We start from the raw sequence: 6,013 nt of genomic DNA, 5'->3' as shown, positions 1-6,013 counted from the left end.
CCAGTGTTGCTGTAGCTGTGGCATAGGCCTCAGCTGCAGCTCCGATTCGACCACCTAGCCTGGGAACCTCCAAATGCCACAGGTGTGGCCCTAAAAAAAAAGAAACCAAAACAACACAGTAAAAAAATATACGTAGTGTTATTTCATTTTATATATTTATACCTTCTCTCACTGCAAAATTTGGAGGCAACTTATAGATGTTCGTGCAAGAAAAAAAAAAAAAGTTGGAAAAGAAAAAACGAGTAGGTGAAGATTCAACCATGGGTATCGTCAGAAAATGCCAAAGACCTCATGGCGGGGTGGGGGATGGGAAGGTGGGCGCAGAGTGAAATCATGTACAGTTTTCACAATATTCCTAAGAGAAAAACATGTTTCTTAGAAGCAAAGCCTATTTGTTACAGTGATACCCAAGATAAATTTATCCCACAAGTTCTCTTACAAGGTGTCCTGTTAACATGGTAGATCGCGCCGAAATCCACAGAATAAACAGGAGTGCAAATGGCACATGGCAGCTTCTGTGCCCCTTATGAAAGAGAGGGCTCTACCTAAGCTTATGCCAACTAAAGAACTGCTATAGGAAGTCACCACAGTACAATCCAAGGACACGGTTCCTTGATGAAAACTGACATTAGAATTTTAAGTGTTATTAAAATGCTGGAACATTATGGTAATTAAGTTTGAAGCATGCTGAGAATTATTATTCAAGTAAGACTCTAAAGTACTCTAAAAATAATTAATTTTAAGAAGATGAAACTGAAAAGGTGTAAGGTTTCTTCCAAGTTTGGGATTAGCGGAATATAGCAATTTCTGCACAGGCAGTTACTACCTAACTTAATTGGCTATTGGGAGACCTCTCTCTCCCTAACAGGAACCCTTCTAGAAGGTACTTACTGGTTCAGAATAGGAATGAAATTTACATGTGTGTTTTTATGGTTGTCTTCAGCAGAAGTTTGTCTCAAATACCCAGACTGTCATGACTAGCAGCTGGACTGGACTCCTTAATATTCCTGCATAAACTCTCCTTGCAAAATGTAGCATTTCCTGGAGACACTTGCACCATGGACAGGCTCCAAAAGAGCGTAATAGCATTATTATTATTATTATTATTATTATTATTATCATCATCATTATTTTGCTTTTTAGGGCTGCACCTGAGGCATATGGAAGTTCCCAGGCTAGGAGTCGAATCAGAACAGCAGCTGCCGGCCTACACCACAGTCACAGCAATGCCAGATCCTTAACCCACTGAGCGAGGCCAGGGATCGAACCCGCGTCCTCATGGATCATAACTGGGTTCGCTAACAGCTGAGCCATGACGGGAACTCCCAATAGCAGCATTATTGACAATTGCCAAGATATGAAAGCAACCTAAGTGTCCATCAACAGATGAATGGTTTGGCAGATTCTTAAACATAACTAACCTTATTATCTAGCACTTGTATACCTGAGCGTTTATGCCAGAAAAGTGAAAACTTATGTCCACACAAAAACCTGTACACAAATGTTCACAGCAGCTTTAATCTGCAATGGCCAAAACTGGGAAACAAGCCAAATGTTCTTAAATGGCTGAATGAATAAACAAACCATGGAACTTCATACTACTCAGCAATAGAAACAAACAATTTGCAATAACTTGGATTGCTCTCAAGAGCCTTATGCTGAGTGACACAAAGCCAATCTCAAAAGGTCATATACAGAACAATTCCATTTATGTGACAATTTGGGTTTTTTTTTGGTCTTTTTGCCTTTTCTAGGGCCGCATTCATGGCATATGGAGGTTCCCAGGCTATCAGTCTAATCAGAGCTGTAGGCGCCGGCCTACACCACAGCTCACGGCAACGCTGCTCCTTAACCCACTGAGCGATGCCAGGGATTGAACCCGAAACCTCATGGTTCCTAGTCGGATTTGTCAACCACTGAGCCATGGCGGGAACTCCATTTATGTAACAATTTTGAATTGATGTTTTAGAGATGGAAGACAGATGAGGGGTTGCCAAGGCTTACTGACAAGGTGGGGAGGCAGGAAGGGGGACAAGTGTGACTATAAAGAGGTAGCATGAGGAAGATCTTGGTGATGATGGAACAGTGTGGAGGTGGTTACACAAATCAACACATGGGATAAAACTGCATAGAATTATACACACAAGTCCATGTAAAACTGTCCAAATGTGAATAAGGTCTGTGGATTGTACCAATGTCAATTTCCTGGTTTTGACGTTGTACTACAGTTATGCCAGATGGAAACTGGGTGAAGAAGGGTATACAGGATTTCTCTGTACTACTTTTTTTGTTTGTTTGTTTGTTTATTTTATTTTATTTTTTCTCTGTACTATTTTCAAAACTTCCTGTGAATCTATAATCATTACAAATATTTTAAAAACCTAAGTTTTAATAAAACATATATTCTAATTGTATACAATCTGTTCAGTACAGGAAGATAAGCAGCAGAAAATCTTTTCATTTCAACCAGAAGCAAGTGCTGTGATTATTTGAGCAATTTCCTTCTAGTCTTCCATGTATTTTTGAAATCGTCAAGATCATTCTGTACTCAGATTGTAACCTACCCTTTCTTCCACTCACTGGAGCAATTATTTTATCCATATCCTTAGTAATCATAAATGGCAGCTTAATATTCTGAGTAAAATATATAAAATTACTTTAAACATTAATATAGCTCCAATTCCAGCTAGAAGGAACAGGGTGAACAAAAGCTAAGGCAGAAGCAGAGTATGGGACGTGTCTGGACAAAACCATATTTGGCTACTATTTAAGGCACAAGGAAGAAGTCTACTAGGTAGACTAGTACCACACCACAGGGCCACGTAATAGAATGCCTTTTGTTAAGTTGAATTATAATTTGGAATATAGGGATGCTTCTGCCATGAAGCGCCTGAAGCATGATGACAGTAATTCAAAATTTGGGAACAGATGATAAAGGGTAGAGAACAGTAGGCTCCATACCTAATTTTGCTGCATCAGCATTAACTAGGGAGCTTTAGGAACAAAAACAAAAGCAGGAGTTCCCCAGCGTCTCAGTAGGCTAAGGACCCGGCATTGTCACTGCAACAGCTCTGGTAGCTGTTGTGACGTAGGTTCAGTCCCTGGCCCCAGAACGTCCACATGCCCTGGGTGCAGCTGAAAACAAAAACAAAAACAAAAACAAGCAAACAGAACTGAAACTGGGCATTCATCCACAGAAAACCTTAGTGTCACAATGCCAACAGGCATACCTAGTGGTCCTTTAAGAGGAAGGAAATTAGGTATGTGGTTCAATGCCCGTAGGATAGAGAGAGCACCAGTATTTCATTCTTTATCCAGCCACCAGTTCATTAGCATTCGCATTGTTTCCACTTCTGGGTTGTGAATAATGCTACGAATATTTGCATGCAAACTTGAGTTGTAGAATCCTCTAAGGAGAATTGCTGAGTCATATTAACTGTTTAAAAGTCTTGAGACATCGCTTCTTAAAATAAATGTTGGTCTGTTTTCTCCCATAATAAATGTTTCCGCATCACAAAATATTCTTCCACAATTTAAACATAGTGCTCTGTGTCAAAATAATCTTGTTTTTGGAATTATTCTAGAGACAACCCAGTCAGGTGTAGGTAGGGAAGAGGAAAAAAAAAAAAAAGAAACCAGCGATGAAAATGAGGAAAGAAATGGAAAATAGTCACTATAGAAGAAAGCCACATTAGAAACAAGACCAAATATGCTGAGAAATAGACCACAAACATGAGGACAAGAAGCAAATGTTTTAAACATACCCATGTTCAATGAGAACATAATGTTGAAAAATGTTGAGAAAAAAGCCCCGCAAACCAAACTTATAACTGCAGTGAATGAAATCTCTGCATCTCTGGTGGGGTGGGGGTGGGTAAGACCACAGACGTCTTGTTACTGAGCTTCAGAATGTCTGTGACCAGCTCAACCAGGTCACTTAAGAGGCAAGGAAGGGACTCATGACTCGAAAAGACACATGTACTCCAATGTTCGTTGTGACACTCTTTTCAATAGCCGAGACATGGAAACAACCTAAATGTTCATCGACAGAGGAGTGGATCAAGAAGATGTGGTACATGTACACAATGGACTATCACTCAGCCATTAAAAGGAATGAAATACCAGCATTTTTAGAAACATGGATGGACCTAGAAATGATCATGCTAAAGTGAAGTCAGTCATACAATGAAACACCAACATCAAATGCTTTCACTGACATGTGGAATCCGAAAAAAGGACGCAATGACTTTCTTTGCAGAATAGATACTGACTCACAGACCTTGAAAAACTTATGGATTCCAAAGAGACAGTTCGGGGGTGGGGGGATGTGCTGGGGTTGTGGGATGGAAATCCTATAAAATTGGATTGTGATGATCATTGTACAACTATAAATGTAATAAATTCATTGAGTAATAAAAAATGAAAAAATTAAAAATTAAAAAAAAAAGAGGCAAGGAAGGGAAAAGGGCCATCTCTAAGCATAAAGACATTGGCTGTTTTCAAACATGCTCCCTGTAAGTCCTTTATTGAAAACAATTACCTGATATCGAAATTAAGGTAAAAGATGGGAAGGATGAACCCAGGAACACTTCTGAAAAGTGGGGAAGAGCAATGACAGCTCTATTTAATGCATTTAAATGTATTACTTAGTCACTTATGATGGAGCATGATAATGTGAGAAAGAAGACTGTATACATGTATGTGTAACTGGGTCACCTTGCTGTGCAGTAGAAAATTGACAGAATACTGTAAACCAGCTATAATGAAAAAATAAAAATCATTATAAATAAAAAAATATCACTTAAAACTACAGAAATGCAGTAAATAAACTTGGGTAATCATCTCCTAGACTAGAAATAATCTCAAGAATTTAGGCAGTTCCCCCAGAGACTGTCTTAAGTGTTCACACCTCATAATTTACATAAAGGGGACCTCGAACCACACTTAGAATCCAATTTCACTGTTAATGAATCACTTTCAGCCTAGACTCTTCAACCTAGCCATTTCTAACACAACCTCTTTCCAATCAGCTTCTGATTAAGTTGACTCAATTACCTTCCTCTTTCCTACCTCCAAAATCAATGTGGCAAATTAAGCTCCAAAATTCTGTCCTAAAAATTTAGGGTTGTTGCTTCAAAATCATGACTGAACCAAGTGTTTCTTTATGCAAAAATGTTCTTAATTAACCATACTGTAAAACCAGAACCAGTACAACAAAAGGTGAACATGCGTACTTTCCTTAGGTGGAGCCATATCAAATTGCCAACATCTGGCCACTTTTAACCCCAAGTAACTGTTTCATATGCTTCAACATATCTTCTTGTAAGTTATCTATTCAGTTATGACTCTCATACCATCTCTTGCTCATTTGTAGCAGCTTCAACGTGTGATAAAATTGATGCCAGCAAAGAAATCTAGAGGACACACCTATACCACCTCTATCACCCTGATCCCAAACATGTCCTTGATCCCTAAGTACATACCCCTCGTTTGATTACTAACACTTTTACCCAAGTTAATTCTTCCATGGTCCAACCACCCTTTGTATTAAGTGCTTCCAAGAAGAGATCTCCCCCACTCATAAATCTGTACATCAGAAATACCTTTGGCACAGTGGATTAAGGATCCTGCCTTGTCAGGGCAGTGGCTCAGGTCGCTGCTGTGGTGGTTTGACCCCTGGCCTGGAGACTTTCACATGCCGCAGGCATACCCCCAGCCAAAAAAACAAAACAGAAAACAAAAAACCAAAACCCTGTGTATCATAAGGACATGTCCCATTTTCATGTTATAAAAACCCTTTTTCCACTGCATTCCAATTTTTTTTTTTTTGGCTTTTATGGCCACACCTTCAGCATGTAATAGTTCCCAGGCTAGGGGTCGAATCAGAGCTCTAACTGCCAGCCTATGCCAACAGCCAGCCTCCCTAACACACAGAGAGGCCAGGGATTGAACCCACATCCTCATGGATACTAGTCCGGATTGTTACCGCTGAGTCACGTTTTTTTAAGGCTGC

The sequence above is a fragment of the Sus scrofa genome, chromosome X, assembly GCF_054392235.1.
Source record: "Sus scrofa isolate SSC_HxYL_T2T_F1_AM1 chromosome X, Sscrofa_HxYL_maternal_Yorkshire_Landrace_v2.0, whole genome shotgun sequence".
Lineage (NCBI taxonomy): Eukaryota > Metazoa > Chordata > Mammalia > Artiodactyla > Suidae > Sus > Sus scrofa.
Note: the sequence above shows the minus strand (reverse complement) of the source record.